The following is a 27,865-nucleotide window of genomic DNA, read 5'->3' as shown; positions in this document are numbered from 1 at the left end:
CCACTGAATGAACAAATGCAGTCTCTACCTCTGGGATGACATCACTAGCAGCCCCTGGATCATGCTCCAGTGAAACAGAAAATCTGGCAATAAAAACAACTTAAAAATTAGACAGTTAAAGTCTCCACAAACTGTTCTAAAAGCATAAAACACATGAAGAAACATGCTTTCAACAAAAACTACAAAAGGGTGGACAGCAAGAGTCTGAGGCATGTAGGCTACAACTTTACCTCCTCCCAAGCTCAGGCTCATCTCACAGAAGCTTCACTCAGGCTGCTTTTCCCCCACCTCCCATACAAGTCTTGCTGTATCTCAGGACATTCATTTATCAACCTGTCCAATTCCAACTGAGAAAGGCTATATTCTTACTGAGTGTGGCCAAGAGACTGGAGATATCTTCTTTTGAGTCACTACCCATCAAATAGATGCTGTATATCAGGCATGACAGCCAAGAAACTTGGGCCTCAACTGTGCTCACCATAGCTCACCTGCAGGACTGAATTTTCACGGGAGAGGGAAACTGAAAATGCAGGAGACTCATCTCCTATCCTTTCCTTTGGTTACTGTTGGTTGAAACAGATTCACTCCCACACTGAGAGGTGGCATAGGCTTAGAGGAACACCAGGCTAACCAGTTTAAGCTGCTTATTCTGACTTTAAAAATAATTTAAATTGAACCAGAAGTGAATTATTTAAAAGAGTTACCACATCCTAAGAGATTAGCCAAGGGCCATTAGGATTGTGTCCCTTTGGTTTGCTGTCTGAGTAATGGACTCCATCACACTGATGCATGTGTGTTCTATGTAGCGTCAGCTGGGCTGCAGGACAGGGGTGGACACTGGGATGGAGGTAGGGGGGAAGTCTTGATAAAGCACAGGCACCCACTAGGGTTGGCAAACCCCACAGTTAGGAGTCTCCCCCAAAAGACAAACCCTTGGCCACTGCTGTTCCTCTTTATTAATTGCTAATGCAAATATTTGGGAATCAAATCATAAATAATTTGGTCCAGGAAGGTGGCCCATTGCTGGAACAGAATGAAGTCTCCTTTTGGTTTATTGAGAAAATTTTGGAGCTTCAACCAGGAGCAAATTCCTCTCTGTCTCTTCTCTCTCTCTCTCTCTCTCTCTCTCTCTCTCTCTCTCTCTCTCTCTCTCTCTCTCTCCATCAAACACACAGTTGTGGGGAAGGAAGCAAAGGAAAGATTAAGTAAAACCACTAAACTGGAAAATGAAACATTTATAATCAGGCCTGTTGGTGGGGTGACAAAAATGTTAACAAGTCAAGAAAAGCCTCTTAGCAGAATATGGAGCATTCTCTCTTTAAGAAACAGTTCCAGTATGCTTGATTTCCAAGACACTGAATGAGACTGTGGACCTTCTCTCTTTTTCCTCTATTTTATCTATATGGGAATTGGCAGTTGCTGAAATGTTTTACTGCAGCAGAAAATTGGGCTGAATGATAGACAAGGATTAAATCATTCCTTCATATGATGAAACAAACATTTTGTGGGAAACAGACCCTCAGAACCTAGACAGAGGAGGACTATGGGTCCCACCTGCTTCATTCAGGCATGATGTTGGGGTTCCATGTAGTTTGTGAGGGTTTCAGGTAGGATACTGTTGTTCCAAGCAGGAATCCAGTGTGAGCTCTGGTACAGGATTTTTCTTAAGCCTGGAAGCCAGGTACCTTTTGGAGCTATGATCAATTCAAGATTGCACTGAGGGATAATCCACTCTACTGTCAGGCTCAGCCACATGGTTATTGGCCAGATTCCTTATACAGTTAGGGACCACAAGCTTCAGTGCATAGCTAGCTGCTGACATAAGGCCTCAGTCTGCAGTGGACCACTAAGGCTTTGTCACAGAGCAGATCACAGCAGTTCAGCTGGTTTCTCATAGAGTGAGGGGGGCACAAAGGAGGTAAGCAGGATAGATTCTGGGGACTCTGGGACCAACATCTTTGAGTGACACATATCACTCAGGCCATCTTTCCCTAGAGGTGCATCACTCTCTACAGGGCATGCACAAGAGGAGGGCTTCCCACAAGAAAAGCAAATATGTTGAAGTGGGGAACATCGGCAGATGATGTAGGAGTTGCCTACTCAACAGCCATCCCAGTCTAGTGCTGTGTAGCACAACACCCTAAAACTTGACCAGTAATAACATATTTTATCCCCTCACAGTCTCCATGGGAGCATCTTGGCTGGGGACTGCGATGTGATGGTCTCTGTGGTGAGACTGCAGTCAGTGTCAGCTGTGGCTGATGTCTTCTGAATGCCAGACTGAGGCTGGAGGAGCCACCTTCAGGTGGAACACCCTCATGGATGGCAGGTAGGTGCTGACTACTGGTGGGGAGCCTTGGATCCTTGCCATGTGGACCTCTCCAGTGGCTGCCTCTGGATACTGGTCTCCTCCCACTCACTTTTCCATACATTCTTTCATGGAACAAATAATCAGGGTCATGTAATTTTTGGTTCCCTGGTCCCAGAGACTTGGAGGTAGGTAGATAGGGGATATTTTCATTTTAAGCTCCTGATCAGCATTCCTGTTCAACCAGATTTAAAAGTCCCTATGATGGAGGGAAAGTAACTATCCAAACCTAATTTTCTGACACAATCCTTGTTTCATAGGATCTAGCAATGAAGGTAAATTTTATTCAAATGGGAATTATTTCATTTTCTACCCATTAAATTCTCACATGTAAATTCATTTAAGTATTAGCACCCTTGTTTGTGATCCATTGCTCCATTATTGAGCATTATGAGTTTTTTGTTTGCTAACAAGAAGAGGACAAAGTTCTTGAAAAGGATTTCCAGAAAGAACCAAAATAATAGCCTCTTTCCTAATGACTTCACATTGAATCTATCCTCTCACTGCCTCTAATTTAATCTCATGCATAATAGCTGCTAGGTCTAAGGAACAGGAGTGGGAACAAGGCCTGAAAATCTGATATCCTATGAGGCCCTGCCATCTAAGTCCAAAGGCCTGACCGTATCATGAATCAGCTAAACCCAGGCTCAAGGAACCTACTGGCCTTCTTTATTTCCAGTTAGCAGGTATGGGTCATCTGGACACTGATCCCGAGGGGTGGTTCTGGGTCAGGTTTTCAGGGAGCAGTTCAGGGACACTCCTGTGGTTTCAGTTCTCCCTTAGATGTCTGGGAAGAAGGAGTGTATCCTGAGTTTGTCAAGGCAGCCCTTGGAGGGCACAGGGCCCCTGGTCAGAGAGGTGGTCCCAGGGCCAAAGAAAGGAAATGAACATGATGTGTAAGCAGTACAGTCTATGTACCTCTTAGGGCCTCTCACACCCTCATTTTGAAACATCTCCCACTCCAATGGTCCCTACATTCCCAATCCAATGGTCCCTACTTCCCCAAAGACACTTTTCCCTAGAGAAGTAAAATTCCAAAAGCACAGTCCAGAAATTATACTAGAATTTTTACAGAGAGGTGAAAGATTATTCTGCTTGTCTCTGCAAAACTTCTGTAGGACACTCTATTTTTAAAGATTTACTTTATTTACATGAAGAGTTACAGAGACACACACAGAGAGTGAGAGAGTTATTCTATCCACTGGTTCACTCACCAAATGGCCACAATGGCCAGGGCTGGGCCAGGCTGAAGCCAGGAACAAGGGACTACTTCCAGGTCTCCCACTTGGTGCAATTCCCCAATTACCAGGAGCATCACCAGAAATCTGGATTGGAAGTGGAACAGCCAGGGCTTGAACCAGCATCCATATGGAGTGCCAGTTTAACAGGCAATGGCTTAAGACACTATGCCACAATTTCAGTACCTGTAAAATACTTTTAAGGTGTGGGGATTGTAGGGCTATAGGTTAAGCTATCACTTGGCAGGGCAGATTCCAGTTCTGGCATCAACACTTCCCATCCACCTTTATGCTAATATGCTCTGGAAGGCAATATAATGAACCAAGTACTTTGGTTCCTACCACTCATGTGGGAGACCACCCAGATGGAGCTCTTGCCTCCTGGCTTTGACCTGGCCCAGCCTAGGCTATTTTGAGGTGTGAACCAACAAATGGATGATCTCCCTCTCTCCCTGAATGTGCCCTCATTTTACTCTGCTTTTCAAATAAATAAATCTTTTTAAAATATCTTTTGTTATCTCTACTTATTCCCAAATTTCCTTTCCTCTCCCCGGAGATTTTTCTGTCTCCTCCTTGTCCTGTTCAGCCCCATTGGCTCCATCTGGTTCAGAGGCCTCACTTGCCTGCTCCGTGGGCTGGAGGGATCCATATGATTCTGAAAGCAGATTATGTTCACCATCATAGCTTATGCTGTCCCTGTCTCATCACCACCTGCAGATGAAGATGTCCTTCATGGTCATGGTAGTCTTCCTGGTCATGGCTTGGGGATGTTCCTGCCCTGGGATAGAGTCCTCCCTGAGGGGAAGAAAGTTTTTGTTTATGCAGTGCACACCATTACTCTATACCCACATGCTATGAAACACCTTGAAGTGGTCTACCTTCTGTAGAAGCAAGCTACTTCCTTTGCCCAATGCCACCATACTGTGGCAGTAAATTACACGGAAAATTTCCCTTACATTGAGACAGAGATGGACCCTTGACTTTGGAACTCACTAACTCCCTTAGAAAGCACAAGGCACAAGTTCCTCTTATCCTCTTACTTGTTTCAAACTCAAAATGTCTCTATATGTCTGCTGCTACTCACTCCAAGAGCCCCTTGTACCCAGACTTCCTTCTACAGGCTCCATCCTGCCATGAAAATGAAAGCACGGGTTCTCCAAGAATCACTGGATTGGCAATAATTGATGTTCATTAAATAAATCTCACAAATGTGAATTTAGTCAGAGTTATAGGGATTATATTGAGGAACTGAAGAACTTTGGCCAGGAAGTGCAGGTATAGTCCAAGGGACCAAAGGTGGTGGGATGAGTCCTTGACATTCTCCATCCCCTATGATACTCAGGACTGTGTAGTTCCCACATCTGCATCTCTGGTCCTCTGATTCTTTAGTTTTCCCCCTCCTTAAGATCTTTCCTCCCTGACCTCAAATGTTCAAACATGGATACCTCAGTGTCAGTGCCATCAGTCAATTGACCCATGGATCTGATCCCAAATTCTCAGGATTGATCTGTTTGGTTCCCCTGAATCATGGCATTTCTCCTGCAATCAGCTATGACATAGAAGTAGTGGGTCACCAGGTTCAAACCCTCCCTTGTGGAGGTGTGGGTGATTAGAGGCCCCAGGCATGGACCGTTTTCACTGCTGACTAGATCCTCACTTATCTCTAACCCTACTGTCCTCAAAGAGCTGAACTGAGACAGGACTTGTTCTTTCTTTCTGAAACTTTTCTTTATTTTAATCCCCATTCAGGTTTTTGGAATCAATACTCTTCCTCATATTTGTTCTGTTGGAAACTATGGTGCACATGTTTGTTGGCCCCTATTTGGCCACAGCCACAAGTGCAACATAGGGTGGATGAGGTGCTGAGAGAAAACCTGGAGTCCTGCCCATGGATCTGGCACCAGGACTTTCACCAACTGGACTCTGGACTATGCACCTTTTCTTGCTGTCCACCACTGCCTGTCCCTTCCTGCCAGAACCTTGGCTTCTGATAACTACACCTGCCCAGAACCTTGCTTAGCCCCAACTTAGTGCCCAAATAGCAGGGTTCCCCAAATTACTGCCCCAATCCTAACACTTAGCAGGTGGTCATGCCCCCTACCCTTTCTACAGAACATAGAGAGACACTTGACCCCAGAACTCTTAAAGAACCTCCTGGATGACAGAAAGGGACAGGCATTCCTCTTGAATTATCTGAAATCAAACATCAATAAACAGGGTCCCAGGCTCCCTCAGCTGGGAAGTAGCACCTGTAACAGACTGATAACAAGTGCCAACTTTAAAGGACTGTGGATTATAGTACTCTGCTGGCCACAGAGAAACACAAGGAATTCATCATATTTCTCAGACACTGTCCTCTGCACCACTGCTTCCTGGAGCTGGGGAGCATTTCACAAACACATATTCTGAGCATCGTGGGAGTGCATATGTGTGTGTCTGGAGGTGTTCTTCAAGTATGAAAACGCTTGGATTTTAGGAACCATTTTGGAAGTTTTGACAGGGCTGATTTTCAAGGTTTGAATGAACATTTTCATGAACACATTTTAAAAAATCATGTTGCTAATTCAATTTCTATGGAAGAAAATCCAGCAAGATTTTCTTACTTAATATTTCAGTAACCCAAAAAGACATCATGCATCTAAGGCAATGATTAAATCATTATTCACTCCCCTCTTAGGAATGTTCTAAGGCCACAGCAAGCTTCCTACCCAGGAAGATGGGTTATAGTGATCTAGGCTACATCTGCTCATGTTTTTCAAAACTGGTCATATCTCATCTGCATGTTCCATGGTCCCATGCTATCATGACCATGACCATGACCATGACCATATTATATAATAAAGAGCCCACTGTAGTGGACCTGAGTGGGAGCCACACGATGGGGTTGAAGATTTGCTCCCTTCCCAAGGGTTTCAACATGCCCTTGACACAGGCAAATGGACAGCTTGTGGCAGAACCCTTGCTGCCCTTTTGGTATCCCAAGGCCTACCTCTGACAATGTGACTTCTTGGTGAGAAGTACCAAGAGCTCGGTGACCTCACCCTCATCTACACTGATAGCCTCATGCCTATTTCCAGGTGCATGGGAAACTGCTCTGGCCAAGTTCCCACAGCCAGAAGTGCAGAATCCATGCCTCCAGGACCAGCTCATCTCACTGGGGGAGGGGCCTAGTAGGTGAACAGTCCATGCTTCCATCCTTTCAGTAAGCAAATCCATTCCTGTCCTAGAGGTGGCAGTGGATCAAGCTTCAGGGCCAAAGAAAGCAGCCTCAGCCTTTCTTCCTTCCTTAGAGGGACTTCCTTATCTTCTGCTCCTTTTCTTCTGATTCCTGGGACCAGGGCTCACTGGGTCTCCCTGGACCTAAGTCTCAGACTTGGCCTCCTAGGAACTCAAACTAAGGTCCTATACCTTCCCCACCACAGCTACACAGAAAACACATGATACTAGGGCTTTTCAGAAGTATCGAGCAGTCCAAGTGTCTGTATAGGGTCACTCAGAAAAACTCTAGCAGCTTCCCCCCACACTGGCCTCTCCTTACTAGCCCTGAGCTGCATCTCAGCCAAGCATGGTCACTCATGGTAGGGACACCTTGCTCTCAGGCTGATGGAACTCACATCATTGGTTTCTTCCATGCCATAGTTCTCAGTCCATGAAGGGAGGCTTAGAGGCCAGAGATGGGTCTTGTCTTTGGGCTCATAGAGCTACCATCACTGTTGTCACTATCAGATAAGCATGACTCCTGCCTCATAGGCCTACAAAGTGTTCCACAGGGAATGTACAAACATCATCACTTTCTACTGAGGGTCCAACTAGACTCTGCCTGCAGCCAGAGGCCACATCAGACACCTAGACCTAGATGGGGACTCTAAGCAGCCCATCTTCCAAGCAGTCTCCCAAACTCCTTGCAGAAGAGCCCAGTGGAAAGAAAATGCAGTTACTGCACAGATCAAGGAATTTGGAACATACTAGTGCCAAGAAAGATGTGGGTGTATCATGAAGCCCACATAGGAGGGAAAATGGCAGTCAGGGTCTCTGAACCCAGGATGACTTGCAGGCTCCATCAAGAAATTCCTTCCTCACATAAGGACTAGCTTTTCCCAGTGACAGAATAAGAAGCTTGGGCAACACCTGCACAGGCCATCCTGGCTCCAAAAATTCTTACTCTGACCATGACTCCAGAGCACCAGACCTGGGAGCCAGAGAAGGATGCTTCATGGATATGGTGTCCATTGGTCCCCAATATCCTCAGGAAGCCCTGCACACAAGAGTCTTACTGGACTGACACAGCTTCTCTGCAGACCCTGAGAAAGCCTGCAGTACCTGTATTTGAGTTTCCCTAACATATGAAACCACAATAACACTTTTACACAAGGATACTCATTACTGCCAAACACATGTTGAGAACTGATTATTGTGCTCCCTCCCAGTTTGGTTGATCTTTATCAGTGGTCCTCTGAGGACAATGTCTCTTAGGTCTGTACAGTCAGAAGAATCATCTCAAATAATAAAGGTCCAGGCACAGGAAAACAGATGTTTCCAGGGGTTGTTCTCAGAATAGTGCAATGAGGAACAAAGAAGGGAAACATCTGAAACCCTGAGAGTCTCCTTATTTCCACTTGTGTTTTGTCTGTATGTGGTCAGAGGTGGAAGAATAGGCATCTCCAGCTGGCCAGGCCTTAGCAACTCCTCCTCCTGGTCTATTTGCCCAATGATAAAATCAGGAAGACCCCAAAGCCACCCAAGCTCTGCAGATCTTCCGTAAGTCACAACCTCAGGGGGCTAAAGATTGACATGCAGGGCAATGTATTTAAGGTCTTGAAAGAAAAACCTTCCAACCAAGAATGGTTTTTACAGAAAAACTATCTTTTCAAAGTGAGAGAGAAATAAAGTATTTCCAGACAAGCCAAATCTGAGAGAATTCCTAACCATCCTAACCTTACAGGTTATAGTGTAATTCTGAAGGGAGTCCTACATTAGAAGTAACCATATTGAAAGCACATAGTGGTACAAACTTCACTAACAGAGTTGATAGAATCAGTAATCAATCAAGAAAATGACACCACTAAGTTCTTATCTATCAATATTAATCTTGAATGTAAGTAAAATAGGTTCTGTAGTGAAAGATACAGGTTGACTGGTTTGATTTTTTAAAAGATGCAACTATATGCTGCCTATGATATATTCACTTCACCGATTAAAAATACACATAAACTGAAAGTGAATGGCTGGAAAAAGATATTCCAAGCAAATGGAAGCCAAAAACAAGCTGTATTAAAATAGATTTTGAATCAAAACTTGTATAAAACACAGGGGAAATATATATTGTGAGAAGGAACAATGTAGCAAGAAATGCAAGAAGATATAACAATCATAAATATATAGGTACCCAACAAAAGACAACCCAAATTATACTACACATATTATTAGACATAAACAGAAAGATAGACTCCAATACAACCATAGTAGGGGACTTCAACATCTGACTATCATAGGTAGAGAGATCATTCAGACAGAATGGGGGCTGGCACCATGTCACCACAGTAGGTTAATCCTCTGCCTGCAGTGCTGGCATCCGATATGGGCGCTGGTTCTAGTCACGGCTGCTCCCCTTCCAATCCAGCTCTCTGCTATGGCCTGGGAAAGCAGTAGAAGATGGCCCAAGTTGTTGGGCCCCTGCTTGTGCATGGGAGACTGGGAAGAAGCACCTGGCTCATGGTTTTGGATCAGCACATTTCTGGCCATTGGGACCATTTTGGGAGTGAGCTAATGGAAGAAAGACTTTTCTCTGTCTCTGCCTCTCACTCTCACTGTCTGTAACTCTACCTCTCAAATAAATAAATTTTAAAAAAATCTTAAAGAAAGAAAACCAAGAAATATACACCAGATTTCAACCACACTATTTAACGAATTGACCTAACAAATATTTACAGAAAATTTCATCCAACAATTATGCAACCCATATTCTTCTGATAAATACATGGAAGATTTTCTAGGATTGTCCATATATTGGGCAGGAAACTAAATCTCAATAATGTTTTAAAACTGCTTTATATCTTCTAAAACCACAGAGAAACAAAACTAGAAATCAACAAGAACAATGGAAAATTTACAAGCATACCAAAATTGAGCAACATGCTCTTGAATGACAAGTTGCTCATTAAAGGAATTTTAAAGAAATATTTTGAAACAATTGAAAATGAAAATTCAACATATCAAAAATACATATGGTATATGGAAATATTGTTAAGAGGAAAGTTTATAGCATTAAGTGTATACATTAAAAATAGAAATATTTCAAATAAATAGTCAAATGATGCATCTTAAAGACTTACAAGAGCAATAAAAAACACGAAAAAATTATTAGGACAGTAGAAACAATGAGGATCAGAGAAGGAATTCATTAAATTTAAACTAAGAAAACAATACAAAAGATCAACAAAAAGAAAAGCTGATTTTCAAAAAGTTGATTACAAGAGGCAAACATGTCAGAGAAACAATGAAAAAACTGAAATGAACAAAATTTGGCATGAAAAAAGAAACATTGCAACTGATAAAGTGCAATGGATCATAAGAAGCTATATGCTAACTAATTGGAAAAGCTTAGGAAGTGGATATATGACTGGATACAAGCAACCTAATAACATTAATTCAAGAAGATATAGAAAATTTACACAGACCAGTAATAAGCAATGATACCTAAATCTAAGCAGTAACAACATTTTTTCCTAACAAAGCAAAGTCCAGGACCTGATGGTTTTACAGCTGAATTCTACAAAAAGAGGAAAAAAAAAAAGAGGAAATAAATCTGGGAGCAGTGTTGCAGTGCGGTGGGTAAAACCACTGTCTGTGATGCCAGCATCCCTTATGGTGTTGGTTCGTGTTCCACTTCCAATCCATCTCCTTGGTAATGACCTGAGAAAAGCAGGGGAAGATGGCCCAATACTTGGACTTCTACCCCCGACCTGGGAGACCCAGATGAAACTCCTGGCTCCTGGTTTCAGCGTAGCCTATCCCCAGGCACTGTGGTCATCTGGAGAGTGAACTGGTGGAATGAAGATTTTCTCTCTCTCTCTCACTTGCAAATGAATCATTTTAAAAAAGAGGAAATTACTCAAATATGTTCTAACAATTCCAAAATATTGAAAAAAAATAGAACTCTGTCAAACTGTTTTTTAACACCAGTATTACTATGAAACCAAAACAAAAGAAGGATACAACACACAAAAAACTACATACTGATATCCCTGATGACCATAGATGCAAAAATTCTCAAAAATATTAGCAAGCCAAAACCAATACTACATCAAGATAATACATCATGTACAGGTGAGATTCATTCCAGGGATGCAAGGATATCTCAACATTCACAAGTCAACAAAGGTAATAGATGACACCAAAATGAATGAATGAAGAAAAAAAAAGCCATATGATTATATCTGTGGTGGAATGAGGTGAAAAGGTCATATCAAGATGGATGCTAGGCTAGAGCTGTGGCTCAATAGGCTAATCCTCCACCTTGTGGTGCCAGCACACCGGGTTCTAGTCCCGGTCAGGGCACTGGATTCTGTCCCGGTTGCCCCTCTTCCAGGCCAGCTCTCTGCTGTGGCCAGGGAGTGCAGTAGTCCTTGGGCCCTGCACCCCATGGGAGACCAGGATAAGTACCTGGCTCCTGCCAACGGATCAGCGCGGTGCGCCAGCCGCAGCATGCCAGCCACAGCGGCCATTGGAGGGTGAACCAACAGCAAAGGAACACCTTTCTCTCTGTCTCTCTCTCTCACTGTCCACTCTGCCTGTTAAAGAAAGGGGTATAAACAATAATCAAATGAAAAGATGTTTAACTCCTTTCAAATAATGCAAATTTAAAATAGTCACAGAATCATAAAAGTTATAGGGTCATAAAACCTAAAGCTAATTTCTCTAAGTTAACAGGGCAACAATATGGAACTATTGGAAACTATATGGAACTAATTGGAAAATGAATTTTTTAAAGATTTATTTATTTGAAGGTCAGAGTTATACAGAGAAGGAGAGGCAGAGAGAGAGAGAGAGAGAGAGAGAGAGAGAGAGAGAGAGAGAGATCTTTCATCTCTGGTTCACTCCCCAATTGGCCACAACAGCCAAGCTGCACCAATCTGAACTCAGGAGCCAGGCACTTCTATTGGGTCTCCCACAAGGGTGCAGGGGCCCAAGGATCTGGGCCATCTTCTGCTTTCCCAGTCCATAGCAGAGAGCTGGATGGGAAGTAGAGCAGCCAGGATCTGAACCGGCACCCACATGGGATGCCAGCACTGCAGGCAACAGTCTTACCCATTATGCCACAGTGCCGGCCACTGGGAAATTAAATTCTAAATGCTTACCTATATTTGAGTGCTTCTGGATTTTCTGTTCTTTCGTTCATTTCTTTCCAATTTTGAATAAATGATTAATTTGTGGAAATCAATACCTTGTCATATCTAGAAAGACAAGACTTTTTAAAAATAAATTACAAACATCATCACAACAGTAGAAGAGCATTTGTAACTCTAAAATTTGAAAACCTTGTGGTTTTGGTAAAGGCAATAAACATAAAGTACTAACATTTTGACAAAAATAAGCCTCCTTATCCATGAACACAGGGGCATCTTCTCACTGCAGTGCCCCCTCTTCAAAAATGCACACATCAAGTGAGGTGTGCACTGATATAACATGGATACTGGGATTTACTGAAAGACTGTTTTTAAAGACTTATTTATTTATTTTTATTTGAAGAGTTCAGAGTTATAGAGAGAGGGAGGGAGAGAGAGAGAGAAGAAAAAGACAATGAATGTGAATGCCTTTCAACCCCTGGTTCACTCTCCAAACAACTGCAATGGCTAAGGCTGAGCCAGGCCTAAGCCAGAAAAGAGGAGCTTCTTCCAGGTGTCCCATTTAGGACAGAGGGCCCCAGCACTTGGGCCCTCTTCCCCTGCTTTTTCCAGGCTGTTAGCTAGTAGAGAGACAGGTTTGGAAATGGAACAGCTGTACATGAACTGGCTTTACTTTCTTTGCCACAAAGTTGGCCCTTACTGAAATAATTTTTAGCCCAGAAGTTGACATAGGAAGTGGTTTTTGGATCATGTGCTTCTCTAAAATTGCACAACAATATGGCTTTTTAATTGTATATATTAAAAGGAAAATTCCATATAAATTTTGTTGGTACAGTCCCTCTCAAATGATAAATAAACGTCTATCAGTGGGAATTAGGAGTCCATGGGAATCAGCCAAGGTTCCGGTTCTGGGTTTGCTCCTCAGAAGGATGACCTGGGCACCTGGCCAAGAGTGACTCCCTCCTCACTCATGAAGGTAAGGAGCTCCCTCATCACTGAGGCTGTGTCCTCACAGACACCGCAACAACCCACCCACTTTTACCACCTCAGGATCCCAATCCTAGCGATCTAGACAGACCAAATGGTGTTCCCACAAGGTGGCCACAGGGCAGCTCCATGCTTTCCAGGCTCTACATTCAGTACAACTGCAGCAGAACAATGTCACTAAACACTAGTACATGGGCGCACCTCTCACAGCTGCAGGCTTGGTGCATGAACACTAAGGCCCAGGTGCCAGGTGGCTCAGGGAACATATGCACAATCCAGGGCTCACAAATCTTGAGGTTGCACTCACTCTGAGCCTAAGTGGGACTTGGCTGATTGTTGATGCTTGTTAGTAAAAGAAAAACTCCTTTGTGGAGAAGCAGTCTTTGTAATGCATTGGGACTCAAGTAGCAGGAAACTTCAGGATGCTTAAAGGCATTGCACCAAAGACAATTTCCTCAAAACATCTTTCTAAATTTCCTGATCCCTCACATCATCCCCTTCTCTGTCACTGTAGACCACATCTGGTTTCCATCAGAGTTTAGCTAGCAACCACAAATGACTACTTTTGTGATTTCAGAAAGTGTGGTTGTATGTGTCATCGAGTGTAAACCTAGGAGGCAAAAGGGTTTCACACTTTCCAGAAGACATAAAAGCACATTTATGCAGATCTCCAATATTTACTCCAGCCTTATAATTGTTTTATGATTTTTTTTTTACATTTTACTCCCAATTTCATCTTTAATCGAACCACAGTTTATTTGGAGTATTTTGTAACTATTAAAAATTTTAAAAATAGCTTTTCACTTATTCCAAATAGTTCATCATTTTTCAGAATTCAAATATCACTTTATCTTTCCTTATGCTTAAACCAGGAGACAGAAACTCTATTTTGGTCACCCGCATGGGTGATAGGATCACAAGCACTTAGGGCATAATCTACTGCCTTCCCAGGTAATGGACAGTAAAGAGTAGCCTATATTCCTATATGGAATGCCGGTGTGCCAAGCAATGCCTTATACCTGTCCTCAAGTCTGATTTTTTATAAAGACTATTTTTGATATGAATTGAAGAGAGGAAGATTTCCCATATACTAGCTCACTCCTCAACTACTCTCAAAGGCTAAGGCTGGGCCAAGGCAATGCTGTGAGATGAGATGGTAGCCCAGGTTCTCCCACAGGGAGGGCAGACATCTCACTACTTAAGTCATCACATTTTGCCTACCAGGATGCACATTTGTAGGCAGCATGAATCAGGACAAGAAAAGAGTCAAATCTAGGCAGTTCAATGTGATGCTGGCTTCACAACTGCTATCTTAATGGAGAGACCAAAGACCCACACCCAACAATAAAAATATTACATGAACTTTTTGAGTAACCCTTCTGTATAAGAATCTAAAAAATGAATTTCACAAAAATATGTAAATATTTAAGTTTATTTTCCATTAACTTTCAGAAATTATGGAACAGCTGGTTACATGACAATTTGCAATATTGGCATCTTATATAAAGAGCCAATTCAAGAACAATGTTGCTCTGATTCTGACCTATGTTCCTGTTTATGAACCTGGGAAGGCAGATGAAGCTGGCTCAAGAGATGACCTGCATGGAATTACTGGGTCCTGGCATTGGCCTATACTGGACCTGGATTTTGGCCATCTGAGGAGTGAAGCAATACATAAAACTGCTCTTTTTCTCTACCTCCCTCTCCCTATATCATTTGGTCACTCCTTCCCTCTGCTCCACCTTTCAAAGAAAAATTAATAACTATTTTTTCATGCTTTGTTGTTGTTAGTCTTATTAAATTATGTTAATAGCCCTATTTTAATATTATTTAAGGGATGTAAATTTCATGCCATTAATATGTACAAATTTAGGAACTTAATGATAATTATAACCCTACCTCCCTCCCACCTATATTCCCATCTTTCTTCCTCCTCCCTCTACCACTCCCATTTTTATTTTTTACAGAGACCTCTTTTCAATTAACTGTATACTCATAAGATTAACTAGACTAAGTAGAAGGATCAACAATAGTGTGAAGAAAAAAACATAAGAAGCAGAAAAGAAACAAAAAGCAATGTTCCTCAATAGTCAAGTTAGGACTGTTCAAAATCATTGCATGATAAAGTGCCAATTTCACTCCCATAGATTACCTTTTAGGTACTATAGTAGTTAGCACAGATCAGAGAGAATATATGGAATTTGTCTTTTTGGACTGGCTTATTTCACTAAGTATAATGGTTTCAAGTTGCAACCATTTTGTTTCAAATTACAGGTTTTCATTTTTTAGCAATGCATGATATTCCATACTGTGTGTGTATATAAATACATATATATATATATATATATATATATCATAATTTCTTAATCCAGTATTCAGTTGATGGACATCTGAGTTGATTCCATATCTTAGCTATTATACATTGAGCTGCAATGAACATGAAGGTACAGATAACTCTATAATACACTGATTCATTTACTTTGGATAAATTCTCAAAAGTGGGATGGCTGGTTCATATGCTAGGTCTATATACAGCTTTTGAGGTATCTCCACACTGTCTTCCACAGTGGCTGCACCAGTTTACATTCCCTTCAAGAGTGGATTAGTGTACCATTTCCCCACATCCTCACAGGCATTTGTTGTTTTATGATTTCTGTATGAGAGTCATTCTTTTTTAAAAAGATTTATTTATTTGAAAGTCAGAGTTACACAGAGAGAGGAGAAGGAGAGGGAGAGGGAGAGAGAGGGGGAGAGAAAGGGGGAGAGGAGAGGGAGAGAGAGAGGGAGAGAGAGGTCTTCCATCTGCTGGTTCACTCCCTAACTGGCTGCAATTGTTGGAGCTAAAGTGATCTGATCTGAAGCCAGGAGCCAAGAGATTCTTCCGGGACTCCCATACCAGTGCAGGGGCCCAAGGACTTTGGCCATCTTCTACTGCTTTCCCAGGCTTTAGCAGGAAGCTGGATCAGAAGTGGAGCAAATGGGACTCGAACCAGTGACCATATGTGATGCTGGCCCTGCAGGTGACAGCTTTATCTGCTATGCCACAAAGCAGGCACCTCCATTCTCTCTTTCCACACCTTCAGGACCTCCTAATTCATATATATGGATTATTTGATAGTATCCATACATCTCAAACAGTGTTTTTATGCTTTTTAATTTCATTTGTTCTGGTATGACTGAATTATTTCCAAAGATTTGTCTTCTAGCTTGGATAGTCTTTCTTTTTCCTCTCCAAATCTGTTGTTAAGGCTTTCTACTGCATTTTTATTTAATCTATTGAATTCTTCATTTCTAATATTTCATTTTGATTTCTCTTTAAAATCTCAATTTCATGTGAAAAATTTTCATTCATGTCACATATGGTATTCTTTAGCTTGTGGATTTGCTTCTGACTACTTTTGAGTAATCCTATGACTAATTTTTTGAATTGTTTTCATCATTTCATCCATTTCTTGACCTTCACATTCTATATTGAAAAATTGTTGTGTTCCTCTGAAGGGCCATGATGTCTTCCTTATTCTCATTTCCTAATTTTCTACATTTATTTTTAGGCTCTTGTGGAGGTAATTGCTCTTTTTTTGTTTCCTCTGATGAGTTGTATCTTTGAGCTATGCCTATGTGCATTGTCTGTACTTTCAGTGAATACCAAGAGGTGTATGACGGATGTTTCCAGGGACCTCTGTTCAGTGCTCTAGAGTGGGGTGAGTATCCAGAGTAACAATCAAGTTGGGTTTGGTAACTCTCCTCTTATTAACAGAAGTGGAGGGAGGATGGTCACGTTTGTTGGTGTGATCAGCCTCTCACCTCTTTCCCTCCAAGCTGAGTAATGCTCAGGTGTTTGTCCCCAGTGTCTTCAACACTCATCTGCACTTCTGGATGAACCACACAAATGATCTGCATAGTCCTCTCTGTGAGCATGATTCCTGCTACAGGGATTTGCCCTGGCAACCAAAGAGTTTTCAGCATGTGACTCTGCATCCAGAGCTTGCCCAGACCCAGGCTACACCTTGCCTCCTCCCAGGCAGTCACAGTGTTTTCACAGTCTCAGCACCCAGCGCTCCCATGGTCAAGGGCTGTAAGAGGGTGCACTCTGCCCTGCTAGCCTGTTCTGTCTACACAGTGACTGGGGAGTTCACGGAGCCACTGCCCATGTATTCTACCCTGGCAGATGGAGCCTCTCAGCCAGACTGAAAGTGGAGAATGTGAATGTTTCCCTCTGGCAAAATCCTTGGGTGATGTGTATATACAATACCTGCTGGCCACAGCCCCACTCCTTTCACAGTTGTGCTGGGTGTGTACAAACATCCCCACTGGCAGCATTTCCCTTTGTTTAGATTCTCCTCCAAGCCTATTGCAGTTTGGGCATGGAAGAATTGGTGTTTACCTGATGACAAGGTGGAGACAGTGACCACCAATTTACTTAAACAACAGTGTTTGCCCCTGCCGACAATTCTTGCTAGTTGCTGGGTATGCACAGAAGAGCTGGAGCAGCTGCTACTTGCTTATGTCCCAAATGGCATCAGCCTTCCCACAGCTAGCCACAGGGCACTGCTATGAAGTGGAGAGAAGGGAAGAGAGAGATGCATCACTTTTTTATTCCTCCCCTCAAGGTGAGCAGTTGCCTTGCTCCCATGAAGTTTCCCAGTTGGACTCAAAGACAGTGCAGTCCACTAGCTTTCCCTCCATCTGTATTAACAATTGTGCAGGCCCATGCAGTTTGACTGTACTTTGTTCACCAGAGTGGACTCTAGGTCCTTTTTCATGTTCATGCCTGTTGCTGAGCCTTCCACTCAGTTCCAGGCCATTTCCATTGCTTTTGCAGGACTTCCCACTGCAGTTTTCTCTGCAACTTTCTCCTGAGAGTACTTTCTCTACTTTTTTTTTTCCTTCTAACTTTGCCTAGTGTAGAGCACACCTTCTTGTCACTATTTTACCATTGTGCAATTAAATTAACAATGCAATGCCTGTAATGCTCACTGATACAATGGTTCAAGATGAAAAGAAAAGGGGAGCCAAAGAGGATCTGAAATATTTCTTTTTTTTTTTTTTTTGACAGGCAGAGTGGACAGAGAGAGAGAGAGACAGAGCGAAAGGTTTTCCTTTTGCTGTTGATTCACCCTCCAATGGCTGCTGTGGCCAGCGCGCTGCAGCCGGCTCACCACGCTGATCCGATGGCAGGATCCAGGTACTTATCCTGGTCTCCCATGGGGTGCAGGGCCCAAGCACTTGGGCCATCCTCCACTGCACTCCTGGGCCATAGCAGAGAGGAGCAACTGGGACAGAATCCGGCGCCCCGACCGGGACTAGAACCCAGTGTGCCGGCGCCGCAAGGCAGAGGATTAGCCTAGTGAGCCACAGTGCCAGCTGAAATATTTCAAAATCAGGTGTGTCATACAAGCCAATCCCAAGAAAAGCCTACCAAAGATTTAATGTAATTCCAAACAATAAATAAACTTGTATTTTTGCTGGAATATACACTATTACTGTGACATTCCTAATTACATGTGTTTTTTATAAAGTAATAAGCAGGGTCAAGTATTGTGATGCAGCACTTGGGACTCAGACATCCCATATAGCAATGCCAGTTTGAGTTCTGTCTGTTTTGCTTCTGAGACAGCTCTCTGCTAATGTATCTGGGAAACAGTGGATTTAGGAACACTTTAGAATTCCAAAGTGACAGCAGTTCAAGTCTCCAAAATCTTGAAGACATTATTCATGGCTGATTTCTTTATACTAAAGCATGACCATCATGTGGGCAACATTCTTTTATTTGTTCAAATTGAAGTAAAACAAAACAACACTTCATATGAAAGGAACATACATAATAAAATGAATGTTATTTTTCTTCTTATTTCATAAATTTTATGTTTTCTCATTAAAAATACACTCAATCATTTTCCAATTTCAGCCATGCAAAAATTAAGCCAATTCTCCCAAATCCATTACCAGAAAATAATGTTTTGCAATGAAGAAAAACATTTTTGAAGGATCTGAATTTTGACTTAATGTGAAACAAGTTCTCATTGTTTTATTTCTCAAATTTAGAAAGAACCTCTCACATCTGGATACTATTTTTTTCAGGTACCAAGCCACTGGCAGGATCCATCAGTAGGAATGCTTTTTAATCACAGAGAGAAGAGATGGTTAACATTTACAAAGCATATTCTACTCTTCTTCCAAGCAGAAAAGATGGACAGGGCAATGTGAACAAATCACTCAGGTGGCATTTCTAATCTCCTAGTGCCTCCCTCCAACACTGAAGTCTGGTGTTCACTGAATTTATACAAGATGAGCAGTGCAGCCACCTGAAGGCGAGGAACAGTAGAAACCTGCAGGGGACAATTCTGGACTGGAAAGTCCAAGATGGGTAGCCTGAGCATAGATGGCCCTACAGTGGTCTGGGGGTTGGGTGTGAGCCAGGCAGGGTTAAATGCAGTGTTTAGAGGCCCCTGAGAAAGATCTAGTGACAAGCCAGGGTGACCAGGAGGTGCAGAGTTTCTGGACTTTGTGAAGGATTGGAAATTCTCTGCAAGAGCAATGGAATGTCACTTAAAGTTTTGAACTTCAATGCTAAATGTGAGAGCCCAGTACACCATGTGTAAGCATTCCCCCTGCCATTGAATGTCAACCTGACAGCCTCTACCATGCCTCCTCGGAGCAGAAAGTGTCTGTTGTAATCCTAAACTGGACAGTGGTGAATAATCTGGAAGTGGCCTTCAGCATCCTTCTTCTCAGGGTTCCTAGTCAGGAATGCATGGTTGTCTGCTGGGTGCCCAAGCTCCCATGAAGACAAGGATCAAGTAGAGCCAGAAAGTCCTGAGGCCTGATTAGACAAGCCAATAACATGATCAGACCTAATTTCTCCACCTTTGAAATGGGTCAGGATAGCCAACAGAGTCCCTGCAGAGTCACAGCCTGCTTGCAACCCATGTGCCTCCTGATCATCCCCTTCCATCTCCTTCCATATGGGCACTGACCCCTCATGCCCACAATTTACATTCAAGTTCACTAATGACTCAAGACCCATTGGTGTCCACCCACTTTAAAAGTTAGAAATTACTGAATCCAAGTCCATAATTATTTTAAGAAAACACCAACCAAAAACATGAAGCATCATTGATATGTGTATATTTTCACCCCTCCCCTTATGTCTTGAAAAGTCTTCATTACTATTGCTAAAAAGAAATGACTTCAGCTCAGTTAAGGTTTATGGGGTATTAGGCACCTGGTGTCCAGGACTTTGTTCCTCTGACAAGTCCAGCCATCAGCCTGGCCTTGTACAGCTGGGGGAGACACAAACACAGAACCCTCTCCAACCATCTGTTTGTGGGCCCCTCACACCAGTCAGGGAGCAGAGTTCATGTTACATTGCAACTCAGGCAGTATCCATATCACATTGATCCACAGCAGCATGGCTGGGAAGGGACCTCACAACACTCTCACTTGTACCATCATCTTGGATCTTTTCCCAATTTCTCCTGTGTACCCATCCTTCTTTCCCTTTTCCAGGCCTATCAGGCTCCACAGAAATCCAGGTTTCCTATGACCTATCTACTGATGCCAATTAACAGCTGGGGATGGATCTGCATTCTACTGAATGTAGCATTCTCAGAGGCAGGCCTCAGAAGCAGCCTCATATTCTATACAAAGTACTGCCCATAACTTCATAAGTGGTTCCATTCTTACTTTAAAAAAAAAAAAAAAACAAACAGGAGAATCTTCTTTGATTGGCATTAACAGGCTGCCCTGATAACATTGAGTAAACCTTGGGAGGAAATTCTACTGTTTCTTTTAGTTAAATTTTTTTGAAGTTTTTTTTTTTTATTATTATTATTTGACAGGTAGTTATAGACAGTGAGAGAGAGAAAGAAACAGAGAGAAAGGTCTTCCTTCCATTGGTTCATTCCCCAAATGGCTGCCTTGGCCAGAGCTATGCTGATCTGAAGCCAGGAACCAGGTGCTTCTTCCTGGTTTCTCATTACAGCGCAGGTACCCAAGCACTTGGGCCATCCTCCACTGCCCTCCTGGGCCATAGCAGAGAGCTGGACTGGAAGAGGAGCAACCAGGACTAGAACCCGGTGCCTATATGGGATGCTGGTGCCAGCCTCGACATTCTACTATTTCACACTCAAGAAACATTTTGTCAAAGAAAAGGGGATGGGAGAAAAGGCAAGATAAATTGGACCTCATACCCACAGAAGCCCTAATCTGCAAACTGATATTAGCTCTTTGCTGAGATGCCTACCTGGACTGTCAAGTGTATTCTCTTCATTAAAGTTTCTTATCTTGCTTAGCCAACTCTGAATGACTGGGCACTCCCACTCAGATTCATCTGAAGAGATGTCCATTCATTCTGATGGAGCACTACCTCATTGCACCTCATTACCTTGTTTATCACGACTCTGTGTCTCACATGGAAAATTCTTTTCTTATGCAAATAGAATATTCTCTATTCCAGCCATTGCAAATAAAACATAAAAATACAGACAGCAGCTTATAACTTTCAGGTTAAAACTAACTTGGGAATATGCAACTAATTGCCAGTTGAGTAAGTTTTATTCATTTTTGTTGGTGAAGTTCACTTATTTTTATTTGAAATAAACTCGATTATATAAAATGCTGAGCAAAAAAAATAAAAATTCAAATTATTATTTTACAAAAACTAATCATAACTGCTGATTCTCAGCCATTTTTATGCTTAAAAAGATGAGTAGAGGAAAATGTATAAGTGATGGTGTAGTTTCCTCTCTGACAAAAAAAGTCTACTGAAGAATCTTGCTGGTGGTACTTGATATCTGAAAAAAAGTACCCATGTGTGAGAATTTCTTTTAAATTTGAGAAATAATAAAATGAGAAATTGTATCATGCTATGTAAAAACTTCATGTCCTGTAAAAATATGTTTTCCTTAATTTCAAAACATTCTTTACTAGTAATGAATTTGAAAGAAATGGCTTAATTTTCTGACTGGAATCAGAAGATGCTTGCTTGATTCTCTTTTTATAAGAAAATTTAAAAATTATTTTTTGTGTTCAAACTGTTGAAATCTTTACTTAGTATATATTAAATTGATCTTCTGTATATAAAGATAATTGAAAATGAATCTTGATGAAGAATGGGATGGAAGAGGGAGTGGGAGAGGGGTTGGTTGCAGGTGGGAGGGTGATTTGGAGGGGGAGCCTCTATACTCCAAAAGTTCTACTTTGGAAATTTATGTTTATTAAATAAAAGTTAAAAAAATGAAAAAAATATTTTTGTGAAATAAGTAGCAAAAAAAAGATTAGTTTTTATTAAGCAGTTTTTTTTTTAACATGAAGTGATGTGTCTATTTTATCTCAATTTAAAAAATAAAAAAGTTTGCTTCAGTACCTAGAAGTCAGCCATGAGTGATGTCTACAAGATTTTGGAGACTTGAACCACTGTCACTTTGGAATTCTAAAGTGTTTCCAAATCTACTGCTCCCCAGATACATTAGCAGAGAGCTGTATCAGAAGCAGAGTAATCAGTACTCAGACTGGCACTCTTATATGGGATTTCTGAGTTCTAGGTGCAGCACCACAATGACTGCCCTTGTTTATAATTTTATGAAAGGAACAAGTAAATAAGAATTTCAGTGTAGTAATGAGTATTCCTGTCAAAATTATATTTATTTGGCTGTTTGAAATTGAATTACATTTTTGGTGAAGTTTGCTGACAGCCTACTGAAATGTTACATATTTTTAAGTGCTAGACTTGGGACTGGTTTGCATGAGACACTTCATTTGAAACATTTCAGATCCTCTTGATATCCCCTTATCTTTGCCTCCCACAACCAGTCCCATGGGCATTGCATTTGTTTTATGTAACTACAACCTAATAGATTTGTGATTTATGTCTCTACACTTCTTGAATCTGAGTGGCTATGTTATTCCTGAAGCAAGTACCCTTAAGGAATAGAAATTTATAACAAAGTAAATTTTATGATTTCTTCTAAGTAGTAAAAAGCTAGTTTTGTTACTTATGGATGCTTGCTCAGGAATTGTCCTCACAATTTTTAAGATTTATTAATTTTTATTTATTCAAAAGAGCAACAGAGAGGTAGAGACTGAGAGAGATAGGAAGACAGAGCATTTGTAGCCATTGGTTCACTCTCTAAATGACCAAAACAGCATGTCTGGGCCAGGCCAAGCCAAGGGTCCAGGTGTCCCATGTAAGGGGAAGAGCTCAACTACCTGGGACATATTTAAATAAAGGCTTACACATGAGGCCAGCTCCATGGCTCAATAGGCTAATCCTCCACCTTGCAGCACTGACACACTGGGTTCTAGTCCCATTCGGGGCACCGGATTCTGTCCCAGTTGCCCCTCTCTACTGTGGCCCGGGAGTGCAGTGGAAGATGGCTCAAGTCCTTGGGCCTTGCACCCCATGGGAGACCAGGATGAGCACCTGGCTCCTGCCTTTGGATCAGCACGGTGCGCTGGTCGCAGCACACCAGCTGCAGCGGGCATTGGAGGGTGAACCAACAGCAAAGGAAGACCTTTCTCTCTGTCTCTCTTTCTCACTGTCCACTCTGCCTGTCAAAAAAAAAAAAAAAAAAAAAAGAGAGACTTACATATGAAACAAAGAGTAATAGAATTCATTAAACTGTATATTAAATTTCTATAAAGTCACAAATGTTTGAAAAATCATAATACTGTATTAGAAAAAGGTATTTAAATCTGAAAATATTAATATTATTTAATACATTTTTAAAAGTTTCAACATTTGAAAATATTTTGAGCAAAAATTTAAAACTTGAAAGTAGTTTAAGTAAGCACTTTCTGTGATATTATTTTTTTTATTTGACAGGTAGAGTAATACACAGTGAGAGAGAGAGCCAGAGAGAAAGGTCTTTCTTCCATTGGTTCACCCACCAAATGGCCGCTACAGCTGGAACTGCGCCGATCCAAAGCCAGGAGCCAGGTGCTTCCTCCCAGGCTCCCATGTGGGTGCAGGGGCCCAAACACTTGGGCCATCCTCCCTTGCCTTCCCAGGACACAGCAGAGAGCTGGACTGGAAGAGGAGCAGCTGGGACTAGAACCGGCACCCATATGGGGTGCCAGTGCCACCAGCGAAGGATTAACAAAGTGAGCCACAGCGCTGGCCCCTGTGATATTATTTTTGAAACTTATTTTATGTCGTGGTGAATTAAAAAGCAAATATAAAATATAATCTCATAATTTTTTTCTAAGGGCACAACGGTATTGAATTCCCTAAATGCGAAGTTGAAGCAATTAGTTCCTATTTAATTGCATAATACCTCCGTGTAACCTCAAAATATCACTTCAGTTCTGCTCTAAGTGCCACACATTTTTCAGTCTCACCTTAAATCATTCTATGTAGGTAGATAGATCTATAAAATGTAGATAAAGTGTCTTTTGTTATTTACTGGGCTTTAATTTTAGGTTTTTCTGGCAATGATCTCTTCACCAAATTAATTTCAAGAGAGAAATAAGAAGAATTTATAGAGGAATATGTAGTGGTAAATGTCATGAGACACATATGGATTTTCATTTGTAATACTTATAAAGAAAATCATAATAGACTATTTCAATAATTTAGCTAAAATTATAAATTATAAAGCCTTTTGAAAGCATATCAGACATAGAAAATTATTATAGAGAGGTAGATGTATTTATAGCAAAGCAGTGTATTTTATGTTAATTGACTTTATATATATGTATATCAGAATATATATGAGAAGGGTGGCGTTATCATGACATTTTTAAAACACATTTCCAGGAGAAGTTTTATAGATTTAGAATTATTTAAAATACAAAATGGTGAAATGAAGGTCTAGCATTTTGGTGTCATGGGTAAAGCTTCTGCCTGAGATGCCAACATTCCATATGGGCACCAGTTCTTGAACCAGCTGACCAACTTCCAATCTAGCTCCAGGTTAATGTCCTGGGAAGATCAGAAGAAGGTGGCCCAAGTGCTTTGCCCCTGCTCTCCATGTGGCAGAGCTGGAAGAAGTTCCTGGCTCCCAGCTTTGGCCTGGCCCGTGGCTGGCAATGGCCATCTGGGGAGTGAACCAAAGGGTGGAAGATAGCTTTCATTGCCTTGATCACTCTCTCTCTCTCTCTCTCTCTCTCTCTCTCTCTCTCTCTCTCTCTCCCTCTCTCTCTATCTCTATCTCTATCTCTCTATCTCTCCCTCTCTCTTTTCTCTCTCTCTGTAACCCCTTCAAATAAATATTCACTTTTATATAAACACTAAGATGAAACATCCACCAGAATAATAAAGTCAAGTAATACAAGAATGGCTTGGTTTCCTGACCCAGATTTTAGCTATTTCTACATGACTTCCAACTAATCACAAAAATGAAAAACACAATAGAAATACAGAAAAAATCTAATCCATCTTTATGACTCTTTAAACGATGCTTGAAGTGTCTTACATGTACTCTCTTATAATATACTAAAACCCAGTGACAATTATTACTATGACTGCCACCAAAAAATTTAGTGTAGATGGAAGCTATTAAGAAGTATCAATTATTCAACATTATTATTCATCACCAAATGCTTTACACTTACCATTTTATCTGGATAGTGAGCATTCAGCAGATAATTATGAAACAACTGAATGGAAAACTGGTTAATATTTCTAACTCTCTCAGAAGCTCACCTTTCTTAAGGAATTTCTTAAGGAATTTCTCTTGTCCTAGCAGACATATCAAAGATATCAAAATTTTGCTTTGCATGTTATAGGCTTTATTCACTATTTGCTAAGTTAAGATGCAGTTAACAATAAATGAAAAACTTTATAGAGGTCAGTGCTGTGGCATAGTAGATAAGGCCACCCATATGGGTGCCAGTTCCAGTCCTGGCTGCTCCACTTCCAATCCAGCTCTCTGCTATGGCTTGGGAAAGCAGTAGAAGATGGCCCAAGTCCTTGAGCCCCTGCATCTGTGTGGGAGACCTGGAAGAAGCTCCTGGCTCCTGGCTTTAGATCAGTTTAGCTCTGGCCATTGCGGTCATTTGGGGAGTGAACCAGCAGATGGAAGACCTGTTTCTCTCTGCCTCTCCTTCTCTCTCTGTGTAACTCTGATTTTCAAATAAATAAATAAATATTTAAAAAAGAATATTATATAATAAATCCACAGGAATAATTCCTTTGTAAGTTTTTGCAGAGAAATAACTTCTTCAGTGTATTGGAGTAGGAGAGTATAGGGGGATCACTTGCCATATTGTTTCAAATAATTATTTAACATTAGTTTTATCATATTGGAGGAAAATTCTTACATCATTGTGTGTTCTGAACATAATAATAAAATGAACCACATATGTTCTTCAACAAATTCTGGCTGCTAGGTTATTACAGAATTCTCTGGTGATATGTTTACACATGTGGTGCCACTGCAAAGAAGGTAATAGTGGGGCTTTCAGCCTGGTAAGTGTCCTCTGACCTTTTATATTTTGACAGAAGGAACTTGAGTTGGTTGTCTGCATTTAGTGTCTAAAGCACATACATACAATGAAATGAATGTTCTTTATTTTGGAAGTGTTCTGTAAGTATCATGTGGATAAATACCAACATATCTGAGATCCTGAAAAATCCCACTTCACCTCTATTTCTATTTCTCTAGATTTATTCTCTAAGGGAAAGTAAACAAGGAGTAGTGGAGTGAAGAGAGATGAAAACCTCAATTTCTGAGACTAGGAAAATAAACTACACATGAATGTTTTCTTTAGAAAATTCACTTGTAATGCTTGAAACAGTATTTTAAAAATTAGGTTCTGTTTCTGATAATAATTCCTTCTTGAAATCACTTTGTAGACCTTTCATTAAGTTATCCAGAAAAAAAAATACTTACAAATTGTCCTACTATTATATAAGGCACCATATTATGAACACTAAAATTCACACACAGAAACATATGCATATAGATATACATATAGCACATGACACCAAATTAAGTAATAATTTAAAATGCTGTGTCATTGTTGCCTGGTGATTAAAAAATATATGATATTTTTCATATAGTTCAATGTAATCCATCTAAATAACACGTCTCACAAAGGAGCAATATTGTATTTACATGGTTTAATGTGACATAGACATTAATGACCTATTCATAATTTTATCATAAACTTCAGTACAATTACACAAAGAATGTATGAAAGCATATTCATTGTACACTACTCTGTGACAAAATATTCTTAACATTAAAATATTTATTATTTATTTTAAAGATAGATTTAATTATTTGAAAGACAGAGTTACAGATATGCAGAGTCAGAGAGAGAGAGAGAGAGTCTTCTATCCAGTGGTTCACTTCCCAGATGGCCACAATGGCTGGATCTGCACCAATCCAAAGCCAAAAGTCAGGATCTTCTTCCAGGTCTCCCATGTGGGTTCAGGGGCCCAAGGACTTGGGCCAATTTTCATTGGTTTCCCAGGCCATAGCAGAGAGCTGGTTCAGAAATGGAGTGGCCAGGACTCAAACTGGTGCCCATATGGGATGCCAGCACTGCAAGCAGTGGCTTTACCCACTATTCCACAGTGCTGGACCCTCAACACTAAAATCTTACCATGGAATCTTACATTGAAAATATAATTGAGCAAATTACTTTGTCAATATTGTTAAGCCATATTGACCATATTGGCACTATATATATTTTCAAAATTATATTTAATTTGGATGTCACAGTGATGTGTTGCCAATAGAACAATGCATTTGTTGTTTCAGATCATTCAGTAGATCCATTAGCAAAGGTGATAGTAATAATGATACTTCTGGAATCTCAAGGAGAAATTTAAATATTATTACACAGGACATTGCTTGTTAATATAATATTATCAAAATAGTTTATTAAAAGAGAAAAAGTCCATTGCTGGCAGATTTCGTAGTTCATCAGATTTATCTACACTAAATATAATTTGGAAAACAGATGTTGACAGGGTG

This window comes from Oryctolagus cuniculus, chromosome Y (assembly GCF_051225735.1).
Source record: "Oryctolagus cuniculus isolate XC-2025 breed Fujian yellow rabbit chromosome Y, ASM5122573v1, whole genome shotgun sequence".
In the NCBI taxonomy this organism is placed as follows: domain Eukaryota; kingdom Metazoa; phylum Chordata; class Mammalia; order Lagomorpha; family Leporidae; genus Oryctolagus; species Oryctolagus cuniculus.
The sequence above is the reverse complement of the archived record's forward strand: the minus strand, read 5'-3'. Positions refer to the sequence as shown.